Genomic DNA, 15,850 nt, shown 5'->3' with positions numbered 1-15,850 from the left:
GTGGACAAAACCCAGACCAGGAGCGGGGGCCACTGCTAACCTATCTTTCCATACAGGCTTTCAGAGGACTCAGAAACTTGGAAAGACCTCTGGGTGGGCCCCCTGGGACCTCTTTGCTCCCATGAATCTTCCCACAGCAGCAGTAACACTCAGCTGGTTTTGCTAGTGAGCCAAGGAACAGGATGGCATTTTCAGTTCCGGGGGAAAAGGGTGTCCCTGAAACCATCCCTCTCACCTACTCCATGAATCTAGCACTCTGGTGTGTGTGTGTGTGTGTGTGTGTGTGTGTGTGTGTGTGTGTGTGTGTGAATCCTGTGAGCTCGGTGATGTGTTCCCCATTTTCCGAGGTCATGAGGCTTCGGGAGGAGACATACTTGACTCAAGAGCACAGAGCCATTAGAGGCTGTCAGATCAACCAGAGCCTAATGCTCTTTCCTCCACTGGAGGCTCTTTGACTTGATTCTTGTACACAGATCTTACGCCTCATTGCCAAACTAGAGCCTCCCTGTCCCTGCCCTCACTTTCCTTCCAGCCAGTGTCAGTGGCTGACACGTGGACAGGGAGAAGCCTGTTCTGATGGAGGCGCTCAGGCCCTTGTCTCTCCTCCTTCCCCTGGAAGGAGGCTTGGTGTGACTCTGCTCTCAGGTGCTCACTCTCTAAGGGAAGACCAAACCTACAGGCCTCTCTCCAGACGTTGGCTCCTCATGTGATTTCAGCTGGTCATGTGCCAGATGGAACAATAACTAGTGTGGTATGAGTGGATGGGCTCTGGCCTCATGAGCCCTTTATTTCTGTGGCTTCAAGCGAATCAAGATGTCATTCCTTGAAGCAGGTCCCATCTCCATTTGGGGGTTCTTTCCCTCATGTTTTGACACATTCTGCAAACTGTCAAAAGGCAGTTCCTCAGCCTACAGCAGCTCCCTTTACCTTCAGGAATCTGATTTACGATCTGGTGAGGCCATAAACCTCTGCTCTTCACTTCTGAAAAACAGCAAAGTATGGGAAAGAATGTAAATTATAAATACTGAATTCCTATGGTCAGCAATAATGGAATGGCCTGGGTTGGGTTTTTTTTTTTTTTAATATGGTATGCATATGGCTTTAATTTCCAAAGGGCTGGGTTCCCCCCTCCCCCAACCACCATCATATTTCCAGAGAGAACAGATAGCAATGAAATATCCCGCTGAGATATGAACAAGAGATAGCATTTTCTGATGACTCGCCAGCCAAATACTTTGGAAGCCACTCGTCACAACATAAGATAGTAGGTGACTGTCACATACCTACACTCTTCCCGCTGACCCGGTGCTACTCCAGACCAACCCCCGGTGTTCTCACTTAGCAAGCCCCCTCCCACCCCAGTTTTAACTTTCTAGGAGAAGGTTTTCCTGTGAGTTTTTTGAAATTCTCTTCCCAACCATCTTGTCAGTCAAGGCTCTCCGCTATAACCCGGAACAGACTTTTTAACTGCTGTCACGAGCAGTGAGGACAGCCACAAAGTCATCCTGAAGCCCACACAGTGGTGTGAGTTTGAATTTCCATTCCAGGGGTGGGATCACCTCCAGCCGGGCAGAGGCACCCCTCCCCCACGCCCTGCTCTGCTGAGGCGAGAAGGAACCGCCTGCTCACGGTGGGAGTTCCCGTTGTGGGTCTCACACCAAAGAATGCCAGGCCTGCGATGGCTGTGCTGGCGTGTAGCGCCTTCCCCCTTAAACCCGACCTCGTGCTAGTTCACGAGGAGGGGCGAAAGCTGAAAAAACACCCGGAGCCCCAGAGTTCCCAAGCCGCTGTTACAACAGCCCAGGTGCGCCAGAGCATCCAGTAAAGTCCACAGGATTGTGTTTTCTGTGTGCGGTCAGCAAGTGTGCTGACAGCAGAGCAGTGCGTGTGAGAACACGGCGCCGAGGATCGCAGTCGTGTCCACCCACAGAAACCCCGAACCTCACGAGCACCTGTTCACCCCCACACCGGCCCGTCGCCTCTTCCTGCCACTTTCTTCAGACCACATTCGATTCACAAAATGCCAGGCTCCGCTTGAGCGTGGGACGAGCCAGACCACACACAGGGCGTGGAGGAGAGGGCTAAGGCTCTCAGAAACGTCCACGCGGAAGTGCACGTTTTGGTCCCGGGATGACCCCTGCTGTTGGTCTCCACATTGCGGCTCAGCCAGAACTTTCGTTTGATGAACATGTAAGTAGTTTCAACAGAAACTGAAGATAAGCCCAGCAGTGGTTGGCAAAGAAAGTGTCTGTCAGTAGAGTGGTTAATTTTACGTGTCGACCTGACTGGGCTGAGGGAGGCCCCAGACGGCTAGTAAAACGTTTTTTCTGGGTGTGTCAGTGAGGGTGTCTGTGGAAGAGATTAGCATTTGAATGAGTACACTGAGTAGAGCAGATGGCCCTCACTAACGTGGGTGGGCACCCTCCAATCCATTGAGGCCTGAATAGAACAAAAAGGTGAAGGAAGGGCGAATTTGCTCTCCCTGCTTGAGCTGAGACATCCATCTTCTGGGACATTATTGCTCCTGGTTCTTGGGCTTTCAAACTCAGACCATGACTTAGCCCCTCCCCCACACCACACGCACATTTCTTAGGCCTTCAGACTCAGACTGGCTTACACCACCCACCAGCCTTCTTAGTTCTCTAGCTTGTGGACAGCAGGTCATGGGACTCCATGGCCTCCATACCCTCCTGAGCCAACTCGTATATAGGATATTTATACACGTATCTCCTATCGGTTCTGTTTCTCTGGAGAGGCTTGACTCATATAGTCAGCCTTGTATTTAGGGTGAGGTTTGTAAGTTAAACTTATAAAGGGAAATGAGAAAATCGAAGCAGAGCCCCATTCACTGGCCAGGCACTGCCTTCCTTCAGGCTCAGTCTTCCTTTGGGGCCTCAGTATCCATCACTGCCTGGGACTAGCTAATCCATCCAAGAGATTCCCATAAGCACCACCCCAAAAGAGAAGAGTTAAGCTCTCAGCCCCTCTCTCATGCCCTTTGGCCTCTCAGCAGCTCTGTTCTCTCCACAAGCTCGGAACAGCTTGCCTTTGGGTGCCAGGTTACAACCGAAAAAGTTCTGTTTCCCAGTGTTAACCGTTCTTCCCTGTAAGGAGCTGGCTGAGTCTGTTTCATTGGACCTGACAGTTTACAGAGGAGCTCCCGCTCCTATAGACGCTGCTTCCTTCCTGAGGAGACCTACAGCCCTTCCAGTTTTCAGATGGTGACAGGAATGTTCTTAGGGGTTCTTTCCGGAGCCACAGGGGCTGGGCTGCCAGGGGCTGTGTCTGCTGGGCATCTAGGGAAGATGTTCTTTCCATTATCTTGTAAGGCCTGGTTATTGCTTCAATGAGAAAAGGGTCCCAAAGAAAAGGCACTTCTATTGGTGGTTCTCCCCAAACTGAAATAATTATCTTTCATCTTGCTAACTTTATCCTGCTGTGACCGGTTTAGTTTGGGGAATTATTTTTGCTTTTGAAGGCAAATGTTCTTCCCTCTCGCATCTGCTCACCACCAGCTTTCCAAATAGGCAATGACAGACCATCGAGTAAAATGTTTTATCCCCTGGATAAAGCACTTTTGTGTTTCCTCAAGAAAGCCATGTGCAACATCCGCCCCTTCCGAGCAAGCGTCTGTGTGAATCTGACTTCTCTCTGGGGTTAACTGAGCCAAAAATAAATCACTCCCATGGCTGCAGGGAGAGGCTGACCTGCCTTTCTGCAAGATTACAATCCCGTAATCAGCCTACCGATCCCTTCTGCTGATTGAAGCCAGAAGACTGGACTGTATTAAAAGATCGCTGAGGAAATGACACAGAATAGCACATTTTCACCTCCTTTCCACTCCAAAAAGAGCTGTTCCCAGATGTTGTTTCTGCAGTCCAACTCTGACTGGCAAACTGTTCAAGAAGGAGGTTGTGGATGGCAAAGAGCCTGTGTGACCTAACCTTCATGTTGTAACACGCACACATGCAGATGGTGGAAACCAGGAGACCTTGGGAGGAAGGGGCTCGGGCTCAGCCTGTGGTTAAACCCCTACAGTCCACAGGTCAAGACACCACGATGCCCCTCACACCCATTGGGATGGCTGCTTTCCAAAACAATGAAAAAAGAGGAAGTGTTGGTTGAGGATGTGGAGAAATTGAAACCCGTGTGCCACATTGGTGGGAATGTAAAATGGTGTAACTTCTATGGAACACAGTTTGGTGGTTCTTCAAAAAGTTAAAAATAGAGCTACCATATGATCCAGCAATTCCACTTCTGAGTATATGTCCAAAAGAATTGAAAGCAGTCTTAAAGAGATATTTGCACAGCCATGTTCATGGCAGCCTTATTCCCAATATGGGAAATGTGGAAGCTACCCAATGTCTATTGATAGATGAGTGTATCAGGAAGGAAATTCATGGAAGAATCGTGAGGACATTATGCTGAGTGAAATACACCAGTCAAGGAGGGACAAATACTGTAAGGTTCCACGGATATGAAGCACTTACAGTGCTCAGGATCACAAAGACAGGAAGCATAATGGTGGTTGCCAGAGACTGAGGGCAAGGTGGAAGTGGAGCCTTGTTATTTAATGGATAAAGAGCTTCAGTTTTATAAGGTAAAAAGAGTCCTGGAGATGGATGATGATGGTGGTAGCACAACATCACGGGTATATTTCAAACCATTGAAGGATACACTTAAAATGGTAAAGATGGTAAGTTTTATGTATGTATATTTTACCACAATTAAAAAAAACTTTGAAGAAAAAAAAAGAGAGAGACACTGAGGCTCAGGGAAGTCAAGTAAGTTGGCCAGAGTCACACAGCCAGCTGCATCAGAGCTAGGCTTTTGCCTGCCCCGGGATCCACGTTCCAGTGTTCCCACCCTCGCCCTCCATGTCCTCTCACTCTCGCCCACGACATCCTCTCGCCCTCCCCTGCCACGTCCTCCTACAAGTTACAGAAGCCAATGAACTGTGTTGTGCTTGTTCAGCCACCAAGGCTGCATGCGCTTAAGGTATTTGTCCTTTCAACCAAATTTCTTTTTTCCTTCCCTGGAACTGTATATTTCTCACCTTTAGAGCCTGCTCCAGCCTCAGAACCCTTCTATCACAAGTTCTGAATTTTAAAAGGCATGTATAAAACCAGAGTGTACATGGCCCGGGTTGCTTATAAAAGAGGGACAAACCCATGTAAAAGTAGAATATCAGAGTGGCCAGAGCCTGGAGTGATCTGAGCTATCTGGAAAGTGCTAAGGATAATTTTTTAAAAGGAGGTAGGGAGAGTTTTTGAAAGTCACATATAGGACAAGAAAGCACAACAATAGATTGGTGTCTGCTACTTAGAAAAAAAAAACCAGTTCAATCTTATTATGTTTTATTTTTTCCCTGCTGCAGATCCTTCTGTGACTCCTCTTTGCGCCTTACTATGGCTTGTAAGTCAAGTTCTGACCCCTCTGTGTACGGCCTCCCGCTCTTCTTCTCTGTGCTCCAGCCATTCTGGCCTGTTTTTATTGAATACTCACTAGGGGCTTTCCCATCACATCCTGCCCCTCACCCACCACCCCCCTAGTAAACTCATCCATAGCCTTTCATTCTCAGTCAGAGCATTGATTCTGTAGGAAAACCCTCCTCGACGCCCAGACTAGCTTACCACCCAGAGAGCTCCATCCATCTCCTCTTGTAACTCTTAGTTCCTATACGGCACCTGTCTTCCCTGCCAGATTATGAACTCTAAGACTGTTTTTGGCTTGTCCATTCTGAGATACCCAACACAGTAGGTACTTAGTAAACATTTGTTGGGCAAATGAATTCTTGAATGGATAGTTGATAGAGCAAATGAAACAAGTCATACATGACAAAGGAATATAGGAAGGGGGCGATGCAGTTAGTCAGGAAAGACTTAAATGAAGTGAGAGATCATCCAGCTGGTTCTAGAAGGAAGTGAATATGAATTAGCAGAGAGGAGGCAGGAAGTCCATGGGAAGCAGTGGGAAGAACAAGAAAGTTTGAGGCAGAGTCCATGAGGACTTTGCCTTGACCACAAGTGAGTTATTTTGATTTCCTCTATATGTTCCCCATCAGCAGTATGATATACAACCTGGAAAAAAAGCAGAACATGCATTTGGTAGGAGGGAATTGGAACCCAGGATAGCACTTGTGTTAAAAATATCAGCTCCAGGTAAACATCATGTATGCATGGTGCTGAATTTTAAAGCTGTTGTTGGTTAAACCCTGAGAAACAAGAAAGCATCATTAGAAGAGAGGAGGAAAGAGGTAGATTTTGAAAACTACAAATCAACAAGCTTGGTATTAATCCACAGTAAAATACTAGAACAAGTTATGAAAGGTGGTCTGTGACTATCCTTACAGAAGAAAGCATTAATCCCAGAGCATTAGCAGAGGTTCGCTAAGAACAAGGCTAATGTGTCCTTTTTTTTCACAGGATTACCAGACTGGGAGATCAAATCTCAAATCTCAGAGTACAAATCCCATCTAAGCTAAAAAATAATTTTAAAATATTTTAAAAAACAGCCCACTTCAACTTTGAGAAACCCAGTATGCTATTATACCACCTCCCAGAGAGTGCATGTTAGCACATTAAAGGTTCTGAGAAGTCCAGCACCAAAAAAACCTATTTAATATTATTCAACTGAGCAAATGTTTCACAGAACACATTTGGAAAAGGGATGGTTTGGGCAAATTTCAGCAAGGTGGAAGTCTTTTAGTGTATAAACTGTGAAGGAGAGGAAACACTATGGGACTAAAATAGCTCATTGGGCTCACAACTGGATAGACAACTGTACTGAGAACACTGATTAGTCATTAGTAGCCACTCTATGTGGCATCTCTAATAGAATGGCTTGAGGCTTTGCCTCTGGTCCTGACATGTTCCGCATTCTTACAGTGACTTGTACCACAACATTGAAGACCAAACTTACCTCAAAATTTTTCAGATATCCTAAAGTGAGAGAAGCAAATATGCTGTATAACACATTGAAATCCTGTCTCAAACCAAGAGAGGAACCTGACAGAATTCCATTAAAAATTTGTTAGAATCAATAGTGTAAGTAAAGGATAGATGAACTCTGACTTGGAACTAGCTCATCTGAGAAAGACATGGGGTCATAGCTATATCAGGCAAATGTGTGATAGGGCCACCATGCTTCTAATGTCAGTGAAGCCATCCTGGCAGGTAAAATGGCTTGCAAGTCAAGCAAGGGAGGCAAAATGGTCTGGTCATGCGAGGAATGGCATTCCAGTCTTATGTTGCATTTTGAGAGGGACACTGACAAAGTGGAGCACATCTAAAGAAGGGCCACCATCAGGACATGTGCTGTGAGGAGGAAAGTCTGAAGAAACCAGGGACATTTAGGTGGTCTGTAGAAGAGACGATAAGGAGCATGTTGATAACTGACTTTGGGAGCAGTGTAGTCGAGTAGAAATGAAGTGAGTCTTTGTTCAAATGTCTGCTCTAGAACTTCTAGCCTGTGTGTCCTTGGACAAGTTTCTTAATGTCTCTTATCTTCCAAGCCCTTAGATGAGAAATCATCATCCCTACTTAGTGGGGTTATTGTGATGCCCTGGAGCAGAATGGGTGGTCAACATGTGCTTCTCTTTCCTTTCTCCATGCAAAGAAGGGCGATCGTAGCAACCAGAAAGGTGATTTCTTTGTGGTAGATCCAAGGGGGAAACAGGGACCAGTAGGAGAATTCTTTTAATGGAGGTACATTTGGCTGATGACAAATAGGGACCTTGTAGTAAGTGAGACCTGGAAAACAAAGGAACCGACTTAGTTGCCTTTAAGTTGACAGTGGAACTTGCACAGATTCTATAGGAGGGATCCCTGCTTTGGGTTGGAAGTATGATCAGATGATCCCCAGATCTCTTTCTATTCTGAGATTTCATGATTCATAGATACAGCTAGACTGTACTGTTCTTTTCGATATGTAATCAACTCATATATATTCAACTTCCACATTCATATATATTGAAGAGCTACTTAGACATACTTTACATTGTTCTTTGGCCATTTCCTATGTATGGGTGCTTTCTCTCCTATTTTGGGGCTCCATTACAGCCTTGTTCAGGGATTTGTTCTCAATGGGCACTTAATCAACGTTCATGTGTTCAGATCTTAGCTCTACGTCTTGGCCATGTGAACTTTGGCAAGTTGCTCTCTGGGCTTCCATTTCCCCATCTGTAAGATAGAGATAGCAATAACAGCTTTATGAGATAAAATGAATAGAATATTTTACGTCCTTATAAAAATAGTAAGTTTACAATAAATGTTAGATATTATTATTTTTGTAGTTGCTGCCAGTGAAATTAAATCTGTTTAGTACTTACATAAGAGTTTCTGACTACACTGTAAGAGTCTCAGGGATGAATTGATTCTTCCTGTACCATCTCCCGAGTACCTAATATTTTGTCCTGAAGAGCGTTTTTGGTTATCTTGCCCCAAAGCCTACTTACGTCTATTACCCTGGTTCCCACAGCATTAACGATGGGGACAAAGAATCAACTGGAATAAAGCAAAAGTAGAAACACTGAAGTGGGGACAATTTAGCCTTGGCCAGAAAATCGATGACGAGGCCAGAGCTGGTCTGAAGCACTGTCTTGGGGGAACTCCCGGCATGCAGTCAGTCCATGCTGGAGACTAAGCTGGCCGTAGCTGTGGTCCTGCCTTTTGTGGTTGTCCCCTGAAGAATAAGGAGTGTTTTGTGCATGTGCTGGAGGCCCTGTGAGCATCTCCAGACAGAGCCTGCACCTTGGTTAGATCCTAGCCCAGCATGGGCCATGGCCTACACCTAGAGTTATTTGACCAGGAAGGGAGACAGGGAGGGAGGGAGGAAGGAAGGGAAGGAGAATGAAATAGAGATGCTTTTTTTTTTAATTTTTAATCACAATTAATAAAATATAAAATTTACCATCCTCACCATTTTTAAGTGTATAATTTTGTAATGTTAAGTATGTTCACATTGTGCAATAGAGCTCTAAAATTTTTTCATCTTGCAAAACTAAAACGTTCATTAAACAATTCCTGATTTACCCCTCCCTCCACCACCTGGCAACCACCACTCTATTTTCTGTTTCCATTAATTTAACTACTTTAGATACCTTGTGTAAATGGATCATACATTATTTGTCTCTTTGTGACTGGCTTATTTCAATTAGTATAATGTTCTCAAAGTTCATCCATATTATAGCATGTGACAGGACTTCCTTCCTTTTTAAGGATGAATAATACTCCATTGAAGATATAGAGATAGATAGATGATAGATAGATAGATAGATAGATAGATAGATCACATTTCATTTATTCATTTATCTACCAATGGTCATTTGGGTGGCTTCCACCTTTTAGCTATTGTGAATAATATGGCCATTGTGAATAATATAGCTCTGCAAATATAGTAATGCTTCTTTTTGGGGGGAGGCACCTAGGTGGCTCAGTTAGTTAAGTGTCCAACTTCGGCCCAGGTCATGATCTTGTGGTTTGTGGGTTTGAGACCTGCATCAGGCTCTGTGCTGACAGTTCAGAGCCTGGAGCCTGCTTTGGATTCTGTCTCCCTCTCTCTCTGCCCCTCCCCTGCTTGTGCTGTGTGTGTGTCTCTCTCTTTCAAAAATAAATAAACATTAAAAAAAATTTTAGATGTTTTTTTATGTTTATTTTTGTTTTTTTAATGTTTTTTATTTATTTCTGAGAGAGAGAGACACACAGCATGAGCAGGGGAGGGTCAGAGAGAGAGGGAGATACAGAATCTGAAGCAGGCTTCAGGCTCTGAGTTAGCTGTCAGCACGAGCTCAACGGGGGGCTCAAACCCACGAACCGTGAGATCATGACCTGAGCTGAAGTCAGACACTTAACCGACTGAGTCACCCAGGCACCCCTAATGTTTATTTTTGAAAGACAGAGAGAACATGAGTGAAGAAGGGCAGAGAGAGAGATGGACAGAGAATCTGAAGCAGGCTCTGCTCTGACAGAAGCAGCAAACCCAGCTCAGGGCTGGAACTCACCAACCGTGAGATCACAGATGCTCAACTGACTGAGCCACCCAGGCGTCCCTAGAAATGCTTTTAAAGGAGTAGAGGAGTTAAGATTTTGGAAAGGTGGGAGGTGATATTTAGGGAAACAAATTTGTAGAGACAAAGAAAAAACTCAGTAAAGCAATTCATGCCCAACAACAGCAATTTTGAAAAAACACCAGTGAACAGTTGGCCAAAACAGGTCATTAGTCATGGATTATTAAGTTATAAGGAGCAGGATCCACTCATACTAGCTCAAGAGAAGGGTTTATAAGAACACAGGGGTGTCTCATGGCATCCAAAGTGGGGCCTCAGGAAGAACTGGGTCAGAAACTTGAGTTAAAAACTAACTTCCTCTCTTCATCTAACAGAACCCACATTTGTTCTTTCCATTGCAGACACCCCTGTTCTAGGCTTTGAGGATGCAACTGTAAATAAAACCGACTCTATGCTGGGGAAGGTGAGTAATTAGCAACTAACTAAATAAGAAATTCCAAATTCTGTAAATTGTATGAAAAAAAAATCAAATGCTGTGAGAAAGAATATCAGGGAGGTGAAGTTATCAGAGGGAACTAGCGGATCATTGATTGCTGCTCTGAGGAGGCAACACCAAAGCTTCAAGTGCAAGGATGAGGAGGTGACAGCCACATGCCAGGCAGAGGAGATGTTGTGTTAAGGAAGTGAGAGAAAGCCATGAGCCTGGAACAGGGTAGGTGAGGGATAGTGTAGCAGATGGAAAGGAAGGGATTGTAATGGTGGGCACCAGATCATTCGGTGCCTTGTTGACTATAGAAGGAATTTCTTTTCCAGACCAATGGAAATCCGTTGACAAGTTATTAACTAAGGTGCGACAATATCTGTTTTATGTCTCTAGAAGATCCTTCTGGAAGTCAGATGGAGAGTGGATTTGAGAAGGGGGAAGAGCAGGAGAGGGAACAGCAGTGGGAATCTCATGGACAGTGGCTTAGGCCTCCACCAGGGAGGTAGAGAGAAGAGGGGAAAGTCAAGTCATACCTGGGGTACATCAGTGTTTGTAGCAGCATTATTCATAGCAGCCAAAAAGTAAAGGCTCATCAACAGATGAATGGATAAACAAATTGTGGTATACCCATACAGTGGAATAGTATTCACCTATAAAAAAGAATGAAGGATTGATACATGGTACAATGTGGATAAGCATTTAAAAATTGTGCTAATTAACTCAAGCCTCATATTTTTTTTTATCCCATTCTTCTGGAAGTCCAGAACAGGGAAATCTATAGAGACACAAGGTAGATTAGTGGCTGCCTAGGACAAAGGGCTGGTGGGAGGGGAGGTGACAGCTAAAGGGTAGGGGGATTTATTTTTGAGGTGATGAAACTAAAATTGGCTGGGATGATGGTTGTACATACCTGTGAATATACTGAAACCATTGGATTGTATACTTCAAATGGGCGAATTGTATGGTATGTGAATTATTTCTCAATAATGCTGTTGAAAAAAGAGAGACCCACACCTGGAACAGGACTGACAAAACAAGCTGTTGGTTTGGAGGAGGAGTGTGCAGCCTGTTGTCTCTCTTTCCTCTCTGTGCTTCCATTCCATTCCGCTCTGTGGCTGGGCTTTCTCTGTGCACAGCAGAAGAGTGGCTGTCCTAGGACTGACTCTACTTTGCACCCAGCCCCCATGCTCGTGCTCATACAATAGAAATCGCTGTAGGGTTGGGGTGCCTGGGTGGCTTAGTCGGTTAAGCGTCCTGCTTTGGCTCAGATCATGATCTCATGGTCCATGAGTTCGAGCCCCATGTCAGGCTCTGTGCAGACAGCTCAGAGCCTGGAGCCTGCTTCAGATTCTGTGTCTCCCCCTCTCTCTGCCCCTCCCCTGCTCGTGCTCTGTTTCTCTCTTTCAAAAATAAAATAGAAACATAAAAAAATTTTTTTTTAAAAAAATCTCTGTAGGGGCACCCGGGTGGCTCAGGTCATAACCTCACTGTTCATGAGTTCGAGCCCCATGTTGGGCTCTGCACTGACACCACAGAGCCTACTTGGGATTCTCTCTCTCCTTCTTTCTCTGCCCTTCCCCCACTCACAAGCTCACATGTGCTTTCCTTCTCTCAAATAAATAAAAAAACTTAAGAAAAGAAATCTCTGTAACCCAGTTTCAAGCCCCCTGGATGGAGACTTGTTTGCTTAGCAAGGCCATCCCTTAGTAGGTCTGTGTGGGATGAGCAGTCTTCATCCTCAGAGGTATTAGGAGTCTATTTGCAGAGTTTTCTGACAGGACCAACATATGATGAGCATCTTTCATGTGCCATATACAGTGTTAACTGCTCTCACATCCCTAATCCCACATAATCCTTTATCAACACTGTAGAAAAGCATGTGCTGACTCAAAGAAACTGTCTCAGTTGGGTTCAACTTGTGGTGTATGCATAATGTCATGTCAAGGCCACAACTGGTAAAATCTTCTACCCCAGGGTAGGAGGAGGCCTCCTTGAAATGGGATTACCTGCCATAGAGCCTACTTTCCAGAGAATAGTGTTTTCAAATTCACCAAAACGCAGGGCTCCGAGTTCCTTCTGGTTAGTTGCATTGGCCAACAGAGAGATGTTTCTGAAAAATGCTTTAAACCTGTCTGATGGGAAGAAAATCTGTTCCAAAAAACTATCTGGATCTTAAACATTAGCAATCTTTAAATTCCCTATTTAAAAATCCTCCTTGGCCTTCCTGATCTGACATTGCTCTTTGGAAAGAATGATGGCAAATGCCCGCGGCTGAAGGTGTAGAGTGAGACACAAGGAAAATCCATATTCTTTAACTTAATCAGTGTTTGTGGAGTAGGCAGAACCCAAATCCAAACCATATTTTCCAAAAAGATTTTCCCCCTTAATTCTTAAATCCATGTGTAATATATGAGAAATTTAATCCATATGTTTCTTACTCATTTACACTTAACTCATCAAAGCATTTCCTCTAAAGAGCTATTTGATGTCCAAGGAGACTTTAGAGACTTTTTTTTTTCTTTTGAACAGCCTTTGTTCTTGCAAATAAAGAGGCTGCTGAAATTGTTATATGCAAAGAGTAAATGAACTTGAACCCCAGAAAGGTTGAACTTTGTTTCAAGGAGGTTCTATATTCAGAAGAAACCACTTTAGGAATGAGCTCTTTTCCTTTTAAATTCTTTTTAGGAGGGACCTCCAGATGGGTGCTTGGATTTTCATGCCAAAACAATTGGCTCTTCAGCTGTTGTTTGGTAGGCACAATTAGATAGATAAAGTCCATCTCGTTCAGGCATTCCTTGAAGGTGGTCTTCAACTTTTTAGTTAGAAGAAACCACACCTAATTTGGATTTCTGATAATTTGTGCCAAAATCTGCCCAAGGCAAGATGGATCCTTGGAGATTCCAAAGATGTATGTTAGAAAGAACAAAGTTTCATGATAAAACAGGTGCTGCGAAGCCATAGGGCAGGACCACCTCCCTGCCCCTTTGATCAGGACCATGCCCAAGCCATCTCAGAGACTGTGAACTCACAACCTCTCTCATCTCCCACTCTGACACTTTTTCTACATTTGCTGACATTCAACTTCATGCTTCATTCATGTCACATTTTATTGTGCAGCTCTTAGCGTAGCTGTTCTGGGGCTGTGAAGGAAGGGAAGAAGTAGAAGGTGCTGTCCCTATCCCTGAGAGGCTCATCATTTCACTGGGACACAAAGTAATCCAAGTGAGTCTATCAGGTGTGTGCTTGGTGTGGATTCCAGGACTTCCCAGAAGTGGAGGGTGGTCAAAGACAAACAGAGCAGGGCAAGCTTCCCAGAGCAGTTGGGCCCTGGGGTCTGGGCATAACAGCCTGAGCATTGATCTGACCATATCCAGATGAAGACGCAGGCACCCTGGGCTGGCATCATTTGGAAACCCCTTCACATCGATGTGTTAAAAATATTTGCTTGATGTTTATTGGATGAGAGACTGAGGACTGAGTGGGTAAGGCATGCAGGACCGAAGGGGGCAGGACTCATGGACTCTATCACCTCTACAATTCCGCTCTACCCAAACCCATCCACCCTACCCAGCAAACCCAAGCCAGTCAGTCAGCTGTTAGCCTATTCGGTGATGACCAGTTGTGACTTTTCATGCCCTTCAGGAATCTTAGAGTCTATTGAAAGTGCCCTTCCTTTGTTCTAATAAACACAGATTTATTCACCTTGTACTGTTTCTAATGATGCTTTAGCAACCTTATGAACTATTCTTGGACAACTGCCTACTTGGGATGGCATGAAAAATGGGCAAATATTAGGCTCAGTGCATAGAGAAAAGGAATAAAAATGAATACGAGAAAATAAGGTCTAAGGAACTGGCACTGTTTATTCTCCCTATGTTCTACCCTAGAGCTTGATGTCATATGAGCATGTTCTTGTTTATTGTCTATAACAGCACTACAAGGCAGGCGTTGTGATCCCATTTGATAGATGAAGAAGGAGATACATAGAGGCTAACACACTTGCCCATAGGCAGCTAATAAGAAGTGAAGCTTGGATACAAACCCAATATAGGGTTAGGATAGATTTGCTGCAGGGGTGGGGGGTCAGAGTCAGGAAGAGCAAGGAGGAGCCACTGAGAAACCCAAGGACTAAAGGAAGTAGCAGTGAGCTAGAAACAGGGCATATTTGTGACTGCCACATTTGAGGTTCAGGAGTAGGTTGGGAGGGAGAGGAAAAGAAGTTTCTGGTCATGAGCAAACATTGGTGACACTGGTGACTAAGAAAACATTGAAACCTGGATGTCAAGGGAAGGCATGGGTTTGAAAGGAAAGATGCTGAATCTGTTGTATTTGAGGTTCTGGAAGAACTGGAGTCTAGGTTTCTGGTCTGTGCTGGAGAGTGGTCAGTGCTGGACCAGAGGACCAGCCTTGGTTGGCATACTGAAGGACTGATGGGACACCAGACAAGGAAACAGAGCAGCCCCCTGAGCACTGAGCCTTTGGGTCTCATGATACAGTATCTCTGCTTCCCACTGGAAACTCTACTACCTCTGATGTGAACACTGGGAAATGGAGGGGTTGTTTTTGGTTGTCTCAGTGGTTGGAAGATGTCATTGGTCTTCAATAGACACCCAGGGTATACAGGGATACGAGATGTCCTACAATGGATGAGACAGCTCTGCCCAGTGCAGAGTCACTCTGGGATCCTCTTGATTTCTAAATAACCCACTGGACATTCACTTAAGTGAAAACTCTATTTATAAGTCTCTGAGCCTAAAATCTAAGCTTTCATATATATATATACATATATATATACATATATATGTATATATATATATATTTTGCTCCATTTTAAATTTATACTCCGTTTCATCATAAAAATAAAAAATTGTACTTTGATTTGTTGGAACTTGACTGAGTTGTTGCATTTCAGAAAATCACATCTCTGATGGCAATGTCATTCCTAGAATTTGAGTTATTACTCTGCCTAAATAGCTACCCCACTAATGACGATTCTGCGTTTGTGCTCAAGTGTGATGATTTTGTCTTCATGTACTCATGTCTAATCTAAGTTGAAATATATTTTTTCCTATGGATTGCTTTCCTTTCATTTATCCTTCATATTACAGTTAGGCCATTATATTATATTGATTTTTTAAAATTATGCATGCAGGCGAATTATATTATATATAACTTTCACTTCAGGAGAGTGAAGGCCATGTTACAAGTTGATTGTTATAAGGGAAGGTTGAGACTAATGGAGTTGAGAACTGCTGGTTCTAGACTAGCTCCATCCTATAGAAATATAATGCAAGCTACAAATAAAACTTTCAGGTTCTAGTAGCCACCTTAAAAACAACTAAAAGGATAGAATATTATTT

The sequence above is a fragment of the Hyaena hyaena genome, unplaced genomic scaffold (genome assembly GCF_003009895.1).
Source record: "Hyaena hyaena isolate Hyena2069 unplaced genomic scaffold, ASM300989v1 scaffold_452, whole genome shotgun sequence".
Taxonomy (NCBI): Eukaryota; Metazoa; Chordata; class Mammalia; order Carnivora; family Hyaenidae; genus Hyaena; species Hyaena hyaena.
The sequence above is the reverse complement of the archived record's forward strand: the minus strand, read 5'-3'. Positions refer to the sequence as shown.